Raw genomic sequence first — 13,301 nt, forward strand, 5'->3', positions numbered from 1 at the left:
ATTTGGGGAAACAGGACCAACCGTGTAGGACACTTGCTATTGCACCTCTCAGGCAATGTTTTTCTCTTGTTCTCCAGGAAGAATCTAATTTCTGATGAAAACAAGCTCAAGTCACCCCAGTGAGTGCAATGAGTGAGGTCAGTGCCGGGCTGACGAAATGGGTGGAGACACATGGCCAGCCCAACACCACAATGTGGAACTCATTAGAATTTCCACCAGGACAGGGAAGGAAGAGGGTAGACTCCCAGGCTCTGCTTTATCCGCACCGTCCATAAATCCTGTTTTGAGAGCTCTAGCCAGAGCAATGCTTTTAAATACAAAAATAATTTAATCAGATGTAATTCTGACATGCTACCCTCTTGAGAGGGGACTTTTTCCTCCGATTGGATTAAGGACTGGCTCCTCTCTGGAATGCACAAGAGGTGCTAACTGGAGACACCTGTAATCACCTTCAACTTGCAAATTCTTTTGGGCATTTCAGATTAACTAAACACTTAACAGGGAGAGAGAGAGAGTGTGTGTGTGTGCGCGCGCGCGCGTGCGTGTGTGTGTGTGTGTGTGCGCGCGCGCGCGCGCGCCCTTGGGGGGGTGGGGGGGTGTTGCTGAGCAGGCGGGTCTGCAGCCTCCCACCATCAACCGGCTCCCTGATGGGAAAGAAGCCAGTTTCTTCCTCGGAGGCCCCCAGGAGCTCCAGCTCAGCATCTGTTTTCTTAGATCCAGTATTTGTCGAGGGGCTGGAGGTGGTACAGAAATAGCTGGGAGACAATGCTTTCAGCTGGCACCCGAGTGGGGGAACGCGCCGCCGTGTGAGCAGGAAAACCAGGACCAGCTGTGGGCGGGTGGAGGGGGGATGTCACGCCGACCCTGGAACGAGGGCGCGGCCCCGGGTGCCCTGCTCCCCCGCGGCGCCCGCGCTGCCAGACGCCCTCGAAGGGACCACCAGGGAGACTGAGGCCCTGGGGTGCCCTGCAGTGGTGGGGCCGGACTCCCAAGTCCCATGGCACCGCTGCCGCAGCCGGACCCTGGAACCTGCAGGGCCGACCGCCCTCACCCGCGCTCGCCCCCCTTCGGGTCCCGCCCCCTCCCCACCCCCGGAGCCGCGCCCGGGGCCGGGACACCGCCGGTCTCCATGGCAACCGGACAAGCCTGGCCGGCCCGGCCCGGGAGATGCCCTGTGAGGGCCCCGTTGCCCCAGCGCGCGCCCCGCGGCCTCCCCGCCGGCCGGCTCTGCGCCCCGGGACCCCGGCTGCCGCTCCTCGCGCACCCTGCACTCACCTCCGGCACAGCCCGCCGCCACCGCGTTCCCGCGCCGCTCCCACACTGCCGTTAACCCGCGCGCCCTCGCGCCCTCGCCCCGCGCGTGGCGCGGCGCCTCCTGCCGGCGGCCCAAAGGATGGGGCGGGGCCTGTGAGGGGGCGGGGCCTCCTGCCGGCCGCCCAAAGGACGGGGCGGGGCCTGTGAGGGGGCGGGGCCTCCTGCCGGCCGCCCAAAGGACGGGGCGGGGCCTGTGAGGGGCGGGGCCTCCTGCCGGCGCCCAACGGACGGGGCGGGGCCTATGAGGGGTGGGGCCTCGTGGGGCGGGGCCTCCCTCTGCCGGCCACCCAATGGATGAGGACAAGTCCCCGGGGGGGTGGGGCCTTGGTGGGGGCGGAGCTGGTGAGGAGTTGGGCTGAGCGCCAGCGCCACCTGCCGGCCAATTAATGGATATGGGCGTGGCCTCGAATATAAGGGCGGGAGGAGGCCTCCCGGAGAGGGCGGGGCTAACTGCGGAGAAAGAGACCAAGCAGCCCACCCTTGCCTGCAGCTCAAGGGGTGGTGCCTCTGCAGGAGGAGCGGGGTTGGTTTCTCCCGAGGCCTCTTCCTTGGCCTTCTCCTCCGTGTCCTCCCATGGACATCCTTCTGTGTGTGTCTGTGTCCTAATCTTCTGTTACAAGGACGCCAGTCATAGTGGATTAGGGCCCACCCCAGTGACCTCATTTTATGACTTAATCACCTCTTAAAGGCCCCACCTGCAAATATAGTTTTGCTCTGAAGCCTTAGGGGTCAGAGCTTCAACCTATGAATTTTAAGGGGACACAGTTCAACCCTAACACTCATCTTCGTCACCTGGCCAATCCCCACTCTTCCTTTAGGACTCAGATCAGGTGTTATTTATGTGGTAGCCAACCTCCCAGGAGATCTCCGATGATTCACACCCTCTGGAACTGTGTAGTTCCTTCTCGTGTTGGATAGGGCTGATCTGTGTAATCACTAAGATCTCACCAAAATGACAGTGTGACTTCTGGAGTTAAATTATAAAGGATGTGGCTTCCTTGCTCTCTCTGGGATCACTCACTCTAGGAAAAGCAGTCTGTCATATTGGGAGAACACTCCAGAAGCCCTAGAGAGATCCACATGGTGCAAAACCAACAGCCAGCACCAACCTGCCATCCACATGCATGCACCATCTTGAATGTGAGTCCTCCAGCCTCAGCAGCCTTCAGTTGAATGCTGCCCTGACCAACATGCTAATTGCATCTCATGAAGGACCCTGAGCCAGAACCATCCAGCAAAGCTGCTCCCCAATTCCCAATCCTCAGGAACTGCGGGATGATATATGTTTCTTATTGATTTCACCCACTGAGTTTGGGGAAGTTTGTTATGCAGCAAAAGATAGCTAACACACCTTATCCAGGAAGGGTTCCCTGCCCCCCACACTTGAATCTACACCCCTCCTCTGCACTCCCACTGGTTCACATTATATCAAACTATGTTCCTTAAATGCAAATGAGATGTTACTCCTTAGCCTATGCTCCTCCATGACTCCCCTTTGCACTTAGAATAAGCAGACCTCAAACCCTACCCCAACTGTCCCTGCTGCCCATGCCAATGCTCCCTCCATCACAGCACTCTAGCCATACTGAACTTCTGTTCTCAAATGCACTGTTCATTCCCACCTCTGAAATCTTTCCCCTTGCTGCCTCCTCTTCCTCAAATACTCCTCCTCTTGTATCTGCATGCTGGCACCTTCCCCTCATTAAAAGTCAGCTCCACTACTCTCTCTGGACTCATTCTCTTGATGGCCTCCATCTCATTACTTGCATTATTTAATTCATAGGCATTTATCACTATTTAAATGTATTTGCTGTGGGGCACCTGGGTGGCTCAATGGCATCTGGCTTTGGCTCAGGTCCTGATCCCAGCGTCCTGGGATCTAGTCCCTCATTGGGCTCCCTGCAGGGAGCCTACTTCTCCCTCTGCCTATGTCTCTGTCTCTCTCTCTCTCCCTCTCTGTCTCTCATGAATGAATAAATAAAATCTTTAGACATAAACATACATAAATAAATAAATAAATAAATAAATAAATAAATAAATAAATAACTGTATTTGTTGGAGTATTTAACACCCACTGAGGGTCGTGTTCTGTAAAGGCGGGTACCTCATCTGCCTTCTTTAGTGCCATGCTGGTGCCTACGAGGTACTCAATAAATACTGGCTAACTACGTAATCAAAGGAATAAATAAATTTCCACCCATCTCCTTCTCATCCCCTCAACTGGAAACTTATCAAGGGCAAGAACTGAGTTTTATTCATCTATGTATCCCTGCGCCGGGCCCAGGGGCAGGTGAGCAAAACAAGTTTTTGAGCTGCAAGGTTGTCCATCTTTGGAAATCCACGGAATAAAATGGAATGCCACGAGAGGGCAGCAGAATCCTAGGACTCCATCAAGGAAAGGCACCAAGAAGCCCAAAGAAAAAGCATCTGGTTAACACCAAAGGGCAGGTTCCCCAAGAGATGACCTGTCTAGGGGCAGAAAGACTGGGCTCTGGGGGGGGACCAGAAGGGAGGAAGGACAGGTAGCAGCAGGCACGTGGACTTAGATCCCAGTCTTTCTTTCTGTCCAAACAAGTGATTTAATCCTGGGATCCCATTCTCAATGAACTCAGCACCACAACCTACAACATCAGTGCTCTGGGTTCGGCCATTCCTTGTACACTCATCAGGCAAAATTCACTGTTACTTTCCTTGCTGTGTCATATGTTGAGCAACTTCCAGTCAACAATGTAGTACACCTCCTGGCACTGGGGATATATGGGGTATCAGGTCTACAGAGTAATTATATTTTATTTTATTCAGTTTAAAGTTGATATGTCTATTCTGATGTAGAGGCATTTGCATCTGTAGCTTGGGTAAGATACTTAATTTGAAAACACAATTCAGGGACGCCTGGGTGGCTCAGCAGTTGAGCATCTGCCTTTGGCTCAGGTCGTGATCCCAGGGTCCTGGGAAATCTGAGTCCCACATCAGGCTCCCTGCACGGCGCGTGCTTCTCCCTCTGCCTGTGTCTCTGCCTCTCTGTGTGTCTCTCATGAATAAATAAATAAAAACTTAAAAAAAAAACATGATTCAATGTATGGAGATGGGAAATGAAGCCAGGGGTAGTAGGTGTGTTTGATTGAAACAAACAAAAGTCTCAGTTCTGTTCAAATGGATCATGTCAAATCACTTTACACTTGAGTATTTCATCTGTTGCATAGAACCTGAACCACTTACTTGATTGTCAAAGATTTTAGCTCAGGTGGGACCTAAGAAATCATCTACCCCAGTGGTTAATAAACTATTCAGGTGGGGAAGCCTCGAGGCCCAGTCTTGGAACTGGGGAACATGTGGGATAGTATTTCAAACCAAGTAGAAGTTAGGATCAATGTCATTGGCCAAAAATATGACTTTGTGATATGATCACAATATAAGATCAAGAACATGAGCATATGTAGCCTCAAGAAACACAGTGTTGAATTAAATATGTTTGGCTGGGTCTGACATTTCCATTCACATTAATTTTTTCTATTTGTTTACTTGATTTGATGACTGTGAGAATTTGTTATAGAAAGTACCATTTAGTTTGTAATGTATGTATGAGAAAAATAATTAAGATCGAAAAAATACTATGCATTAACTGTTTTGAAATGAGAATTGAGAACAAGTGGCCATTTTTCAAATTGGGGAGAAACAGCTTAGTCCAGCTGGATATCATTCTAGTGCCCAAGACACACGTGAGAGCCCTTAATCTAATTCCACGTCTACACTGAAGCCACGAGAGGCTAATGGACTTGCCCAAGAACACAAAATTTTATTAACAGATCACTTCTCCCTTGTTAAATCACATTCAAGAAGATGTGCAATCAGGATAGGTTGGGAATATTAACAGTGATTATTTCTGGGTGATGGAGTTTGAGGCAGTTTCCAAAGATAGATAGCCCTATCAATATGTCCACATCCCACATGCTCCTCTTCCACTGTAACTCGAACTCTCCTCCATCAGGTGGTGGAGAGGAGGTCTGCCTTCCCTCCCCCTTGATCTTGGGAGGACTTTTTTTTTTTTTTGGAAGGACTATTTAGCTGTGTCCACCATAGAACATAGGAGAAGTGAAGACTTCCAAAGCTAGATCATAAAAGATCGTGTCTCCTACCTGACTTTCTTTCTCTTGGGACCCATCTGCCTTGTTGTAAAGGGAAGCCCAGACCAATGGGGAAGTCACCTGGTGTGTATTAAGATGTCTTTGCTTTTGATGTTTTCATATCTGGGACCTTATAGCAGCATGGGAAGACTGTCCTTCCCAGGGGTAGCCAATCTCTGGAGAGTAAACAACTCACCTGCTAAGATATACCTTTCATATGCAAACCAACCAGTCGTTTCATATGCAAAACAACCAGTCTAGAGACCATGCCTCCCCACCTCCTCTATTGGGCTCTTAGACTCCAGACCAATATTCCCCTGTCCTCATCACCCCAGGACTAAGTGTCACACAACTAGGGTCAGCCCCTATGCCCCAGAGCCTGCTGAAATTCTGCAAACTAGCCACCCCCAAATCTGCTAATCCAAAATGTCATCTGTTCCGTCCCTCAGAAGCCACAATAAATCTAGTGCCTATGATTTTCTCTGGTCCACTCTGTCCCCTGATGGGCCCTGAATAGGTGGTATCCTATGCCCCCTCTTCCTGGGAACTCTGAGGGACAATCTGTCTTTTCAATGTCAATCATCCCCTGATCTCCTGGCCTTGCCACACCTGAATAATAAAATCTATGTTTTGAAACAGGATGTCTGGTCATCCAGGGCCCCAGGAACCTACCAGCATCACCCAACGGGATCTGTGAGTGAAAGCACCTTGAGGCAATTCTCAGGCCAGCCTTCACATCCTCCACCTGAAGCCCATACTGAGTTCCCAACTGATGGAAGTTGTGAGAGATGCCAATGATTACTGATGTTTTAAGCCACTACAGGGACACCTGAGTGGCTCAGCGGTTGAGCGGTTGAGCGTCTGCCTTTGGCTCAGGGCATGATCCCAGGCCCTGGGATCGAGTCTTGCATCAGGCTCCCCTGAGGGAGCCTGCTTCTCCCTCTGCCTGTGTCTCTCATGAATAAATTAATTTAAAAAAATTTTTAAAGCCACTATAATTTAGGGTACATTGTTTTACAGCAAGAGACAGCTGATGCAGGGTTTTTAATTTACTTATGCTTTCTTAAATAATTCAGGTTATCTACAGTGAACAGAGACTGCTTTGATAAAAGGAGTGAACAGACGTTATTTTTAAAAAGACAGCTGGACAAGAGGGAGGCATCTTGGATTTTTATTTAAGTGCTTTCTACTCCACCACAAACAATAACATTCACCGGCAGGATTATTCCTCTTTACTACAAATGTTTATCAAATGTTGTGTTAATACAAAATGGCAATTTTACAAACACAGAGAGAGTCCAGTACCAGCAGGACATTTTTTAAAAGTCATGCCACAGATGCCAGTCTCCAACGTTGTAGACGCAATAGATCTAGAAAAACAAGTCAGAGCTCCTACTCCCCGCCCCTACCCCTATCCTCCTAGAAAGGCCTTCATAAGCAACAGGAGTGGGAATATGCATAGTAAAACCTGGTGATATAAACAGGGCTGGCAGGCGATCCATTCAGCAGGATCAGGGCTCAAAATTTGAAATTGGAGGCACAATGGTTCTTGCAAAATTGGGTCCATTCATTTTTCAAACAGATTCGCTGTCTCCCTCCTGCCTTCCCAGCCCTGCCTGAACTAAACATTGACACACATTCCTGAGGTCTCTGGGACCATCCTGCCCCAAGGTCCCTTAGAACATGGGGCTAATCACCAAAACAAGAGACTCAAAAATCTGGTCTTGTATTCCTCTCAGTGGGGTCAGGGTTCTGAGCAGCCAGATCCTCTAAAGCTCCTAACTTCTTTCTCTTTATCTGTTCCCATTTGCCCTTGGGCACCCAAGTTCCTGAGGAGCAGACGGCATCATGCTGACCCCCCCACCCCCAATCACAGCGACTAAGTACCTAGAACCAATGCTCATGCCTTCCCAGGACAGAACCAACTAGAACAATTTCCAGACCGTAGGTTCAGACTCACTCGTGAGGCATAAAAGCAGTGTTGTGCATTGCAACCAGCAACTTGAAAAAGTGACAAAGGGTAGGATGGACAGGGGAGGGTAGGAAGCACCCTAGTGCATCACATAAGTAGGTCCTGTTTCAGCGATGGACGTGTAAATTGGAATCACAGTATAGAATGTATTTCTGATGATGAGTGTTAATCAAAAAGGTTTGGAAAATGCTAACATCTGGGAATAAATGGAGGACAGCTGACCCACACAGCCTGCAGCCTAATCCCACATGATGGGGCAGGTGGATCCCAGGAAGCACAAGTGAGCCTCCTGTTACTTGCCATGGCTGGAATGTGGCACCTCCCCTCCTAATGCCACAATGAGGGTACAGGTGGGTTTGAGAGCCCATCACGAGGCCAGCTTTGCAAAGAGAAGGTTGTTAGGACACCTGTGAGCTGAGGTAGTATGGGCAGAGACTCCATGCAGACCTGGGATAACCAGTTGTGGCTGAGCCCCACTGCCCACTGGACCCCAGTGACGAGGGGCCACTCTACAGCTCAGGGTTCGATGGCTGGGCCACATGGAAGGCCTTGGGCTCCAGTGTCCTTGCCCCCTGGAAACAGTCTCAGCCCTGGCCAGTTTCCAAAGACAGGAGCAGAGCACATCAGCCTTTCATCCTCAGGCCGCGCAAGGCTCAGGCAAAACTGAGTGCAGAGATTGAGCAGCCAAAGGATGGCATTGCTCAAGTCTGGAGAACAAGGCCCTGGAAGGATGTTAAGGAGATGCCTCATCCCCTGCCCCAGAGCTCAGCAATCAGGGAGCAAGACAGTGGAAGGAGGAGGATGTGACGCCCAAGCACCATGACTTGGATTCCAGCCCTGCCCTGCACCATGGATGACCTTGCACCAGTCACATAGTCTCTCTGAACAGCCTGTTTCCCTGTCTTGCAAGGTTTTACTGGGAGAAATATATGAAAACATGAACATGTGAACATGTTCGGAACTGTGTGTATAGTGCCTGTTACACTGATAAAGTGGGGGGTGGAATGCAGAAAGATGTACGCAGGCTGCAGGCAGTGGCATGCTTGTAAAACAGCTCTCCAAAAATATTAGGCTCTGATCTGTAGCCTTTTGCTGATTCTTATGGTGTAAATATTCCATCAAGGCCAATCTCCCACCACTCTCAGTTTAATGAGCTACCAGGCCCCGGGATATTTAACAACTGGTCTCCAGAGTGCCCTAAGCAGAGCACACCAATACCTCCACGACTTCCTGGCTCGCACAGGCAGTGGACATCGTTAGACATCATGCAGGCGCCAGCAGCCATATGGCAGGCAGCATCCCCTCCCCTGCCCACACCTCCCTCTTCCGCCCCCCACCAATCAGACCACCTGAGGAACAGGCACGTATTCCTCTGGCTCCTCCACAGTTGATGCCAAATGCCAGAGTTGCCTGCTCCAAATCTTCCAGATAAGCCAGCTCCTTGGCAGTGCCCAGGCAGTAGATCCCTAGATACCCTGACCCCCCAGGGACAGTGACCAACTGTAGAGAAGGCTCAGTCCAATGACAGCAGGTGGAACAGCTGCCACTGGATGGCACAGACAGGACTCAAAGTCGAAATGTGGCCTTAAGAAAATCCTCTCTATTCGGGGAAAACTTTATGTGGAAAGATACTCATCAGAGATACCTATATCTAGACCAATTATAGATCCCTCTTGAATTGAAAGAACAGTTAAATATATTATGGTACAAATCTTTATATCTCCCATCCTTGTAATTTGGGATAGGCATTCCCTCATCCCTACAGATGAGCCTTGGTGAGTCTGAGGTTCCCTCCTGAAAGGTCACTCTGATGCTCACCACCATACAGACTGGGTGTGTCTCCCCTGGGACCCTGCCTCGTTCACTCTGTAAGTCCAGGGCTGGCAGACCCACTAGGGAAAACCTGGGGAGCCTCTCAATAGCACTCCGGTTTGTCCTCTGATGTTCAGACTCACCAAGAGTAAAGGCCAGGGCAGCGTCCACACAGACCATGGCTGTGAACCTGTCTAACCTGGATACAAAGGGCCAACGCATACATGGGACTCCCTAGCCACACATTCCCAACCTGGGAAGAGGAGACCAAGCTCCCCTGCTACCCCCACAAATGTGCACGGAGCACCGACTAAGCACTGGGTATGGTGGGCTGGGCACAGAGCATGGGCAGTGTAGATGCAGCATCTGCCCTCAACCAGGTGTCCCAGACTGTTGCTCACACCTCTCCTGCCTCCCTATCCTGCCCATGTCTCCAGGCTCAGCTAAAATAAGCTAAAAGGAGGAGAGTGCTGGCCTGTGATATTCACCACATGTGTGGCATTTGTGACCTCTGTTTAGAGGGAAAAGTCTAGATCACTGATTCTCCACAATGTTGGTCTCCCCAAGCCCTTTCAGGGGCTCACAAAGTGAAGCTGTTTTCACAATAATACTATGACATTATCTGTCTTTCCCTCTCCCGCCTTCATGCAAAGGTTGCCAGACACTACAGCACAGGTGATTGTCACATACTCGTGCAAACACAGGCAGGGGAGTCCTGTGGTGGTCTGTTAAGCCAGACGTTCAAGAGATTTGCAAGAACATGAAACAGTGCCACTCCTCCTCCTAAGTCTCTTTTTGTCTGGACAAATATAGTTATTTCTAATAGAAAAATATGTTACTTATGTTAACGTGTAATGAGTTGATCTTTACATGAACTAATAGGTATTTTGAAATACTACCAGTTTTAATTTCTAGTATGATGAATGTTAATATTAGATCTAGCCCATAAACAAAAGTTCTTTGGTGTCCACAATAGTTTTTAAGAATACAAAGGTGTGGGATCCCTGGGTGGCGCAGCGGTTTGGCACCTGCCTTTGGCCCAGGGCACGATCCTGGAGACCCGGGATCGAATCCCACGTCGGGCTCCCGGTGCATGAAGCCTGCTTCTCCCTCTGCCTGTGTCTCTGCCTCTCTCTCTCTCTCTCTCTCTCTCTCTGACTATCATAAATAAATAAAAGTTAAAAAAAATTAAAAAAAAAAAAAGAATACAAAGGTGTTCCAAGACAAAAAGTTTGAGAAACATTGATTTACATTGTCCAATGGAACATTCTGGAAGGATGTAGACTGTCTTTATCTGTGCTGTCCAAAAAGGTAGCCACTGGCCACATGTGGCTATTGAGTACTTAAAATGTGGCTAGTACCCCTGAGGCACCGAGTTTAAATTTTATTTAATTTTAATTGACTTAGCCACCTGTGCCTTATAGCTACCATGCAGAGAGCACTCCTCTACATGGAGTCTGGTGTTTCTCAGCCCATTTGGGCTGCCTTTATTTTCCATACACTGATCTATCAAAGGTGTCTATGCATGAAGGAAGGTTTCAGTGTTGTTCCTAGGAGGAGCTGGGTCCACAGCCCTCTGCTCCCCTAGGGGACCTTGCCTTAAACTGGGGAAGAGTCTTGCCATGCTGAGTCAAGCCAGCCCAGCCCACTCCTCTGGGTTTCATGCCCATCCCTGACCTGCACAGTTTGGAAATGGACCAGCAGCTGACAATCAGCTGAGTAAGACCACCAACTCCTTTTACAGCTGACCAGATGAAAGCCCAGAGAGGATACGTCAGCTGCCCAAAGTCACACAGGAAGCAGGAAGTCAGGTACACCACATCTACATGTGGAAAACAAGATCACAAGGAAGGGCTGGTATATCCTCCCTGCCAGACCAGGAGGAACCATGCCACCTGTGCCACCAGACTGTGAGAGAGGCAGCAGGCTGCACATCCTGTCACTGGAGGGGGCAGGACTTGCCATGGCCTTCTACCCAGAGCAGGGGCCACAGTGCCCAGGAAAGAAAAGAGGCATGGGAGGGAAAGGCATCAGCTCCAGCTCTACCCAGCTCTGTGCCCTGGGCATGTTGCTCCTCTGCTCTCATCCCTGCTCTCTGGGTACAAAACTGAGCTGCCCCACCCCTTCTGGCTCATATTCAAGGCCCATGCTGTTCAGGCTCCCAGCCTTGCACATTGCATCTCAAATAAAGCAATCATAAAAGAGGATGGGTCTGGGATACACAGTTTCCTGCCAGCCACCTGTGCACAGGCCAGGTGTCCCGTTGGGACCTGTGGCTTGGAGCTCTTTACAGGGAATCCAGTCCCTGTGGTAAGCATTAGCATGGGGCCAGAGAACGTCCTCCCAGCCACCCTGCCACTGGGAGCCATATGGCTACACATTCTCCCAAATAAGCATCTTTTGAAAGCCTGAGTGGGAGCTTCTGCCAATGTCTCCAACACTGGCCTGAACACAGGGCTAGTGAATGAAGCCTCACACCTTTGGTATAATCGTTCAAAGCACATGAACCAGCTGAAGCAAAAACATGAAGCCCACCATCATTTCAACTGCTCCCACCCACATGCTGGAAACCCTAAAATTGACTTGTCAGTGTTTTAGGGAGCATAGTGGAGTTGGGGAGAGCCCATGGCCACCATTTATAAGCTAGGTGCCCTTGGATGAGTTACTTAACCTCTCTGAGCCTGTCTCCAAATCAGTAAGATGGGATCATACCTACCTCATAGAGTGCTTATAAAGATGATGTAAATCACAGGGCTTGGGACAAAGCTTATGCAACGTTAGCGACAGAGCCCAATTTCAGGGATGGCCTGTGTATACACACAGGCTGCTAAGGGGTATTAGTGCTGTGAATCTAGGAAACTAAGTGAGAAAGAGACAGCTCAATGCAAGAACTGTGGTTAGGGCCCCCACTCCTGGACATGAGTCTGTCTTCTGGAATCTGACTCCATAACCCCATCACTAACATGTGGGGCATGGCCTCAAAGCAGATGGGCTCCAGAGGAGGGCTTCCAGAACTGGTGTTCAAACCAGCTGGCAGAGTTCAGACTCCAGAGTGCCATCCTGACCTATTGGTTCAGCCATTCAAGGGGGGTGGCAGCCGGGATCTGGGGTTCAGCAAACCTCTGCAGAGATTCCCTGGCCAAATCCTAGGGCCAAGAACACTGTTCTGACTTCCTTCCACAAAAATGGCCTTTGCCCTTCACTTGGCAAGAGAAAGAGGCTCCATGTGCTGACTGCCATCTCCATTTTACAGATAAGGAGACTGAGGCAGAGGGAATGAAGGACATGGCGGAGGGTTGCATGCTGGTCTGTGTAGGGCTGGACCCTGAGCAGGTCTGATTGGTTCCAGGTTCCAGACTCTGCAGCTGGAGTGTCCGAGCAGCTCAGTGCCAGGCCTAGCCCTGCACAGGGACCCCTCAGAGCTGGTCTGTTCTCACAACTCAGCATCCTGGGCATCCCTGGCCAGTTGAGTGAGAAGCACAGGCAGGAAGCAGTGGGGCACAGGTGGGCCTGTGCGAGCTTTGGAGGGCCAGAGATGCATACCCCTTTCCAAGATATCTTCAGTGATGTCACTTGGTAGCTTGAAATCAGCCATAGGAGCATTTACACCATGGAAATCAGCAAATGCTACACACCAGTGCTTTAAAAAAAAAATCATTAAAAATGTTCAGCCCCACATTCTTCCCTGGCGGACAGACTTGGGGGCAGTGGATGTCCTTGGAAACAGGAGGTTAGATAGTCCTGGCTTCAAAGCTTTGCTTTGCTGGTTAGATCCTGGGTCCCCTTGGGGAAGTTGCCAAACCTCTCTGTGCTTTGCCTTCCTGCTCTGTAAGATCAGCTAATAATCCTTACCCCGCTGAGGGGACTGTGTCAATCCATGGACAGAGCATCTATGAAGCCACAGCACAAAGCCTGGCCCCCAGGAGGGGCACCATTTCCATAAGCCTCTGCCTCCCAAGCTTCCTGCTTCTCCTCACGCCTGCTGTGCACCATACCTATGAGTGTACTCATGTGTCAGTGTACTCGTGTGGACCTGGCTGCTGGGACTGCCACAGGTTCTTTCAGGACCCCATGATGCA

At 50.3% G+C, this 13,301-nt stretch overlaps 1 protein-coding gene across 5 annotated transcripts in view; it reads right to left on the reverse strand.

Moving 5' to 3' along the window:
• RADIL (Rap associating with DIL domain) overlaps positions 1-1,380 on the reverse strand; it is a 67,907-nt gene extending 66,527 nt beyond the window's left edge. For 3 of the 5 annotated variants that reach the window (XR_008666393.1, XM_055339722.1, XM_055339721.1), the window contains exon 1: positions 1,276-1,335. The gene's annotated coding sequence lies outside the window, so the exon portion shown is untranslated. Of the gene's footprint in view, positions 1-1,275 lie in introns of all 5 variants that reach the window. The other 2 variants (XM_055339724.1, XM_055339723.1) reach the window with 1 other exon arrangement.
• Between the last annotated feature and the right edge of the window lie 11,921 nt (positions 1,381-13,301).

Source organism: Nyctereutes procyonoides, unplaced genomic scaffold (genome assembly GCF_905146905.1).
Source record: "Nyctereutes procyonoides isolate TBG_1078 unplaced genomic scaffold, NYPRO_anot_genome, whole genome shotgun sequence".
Classification (NCBI taxonomy): domain Eukaryota; kingdom Metazoa; phylum Chordata; class Mammalia; order Carnivora; family Canidae; genus Nyctereutes; species Nyctereutes procyonoides.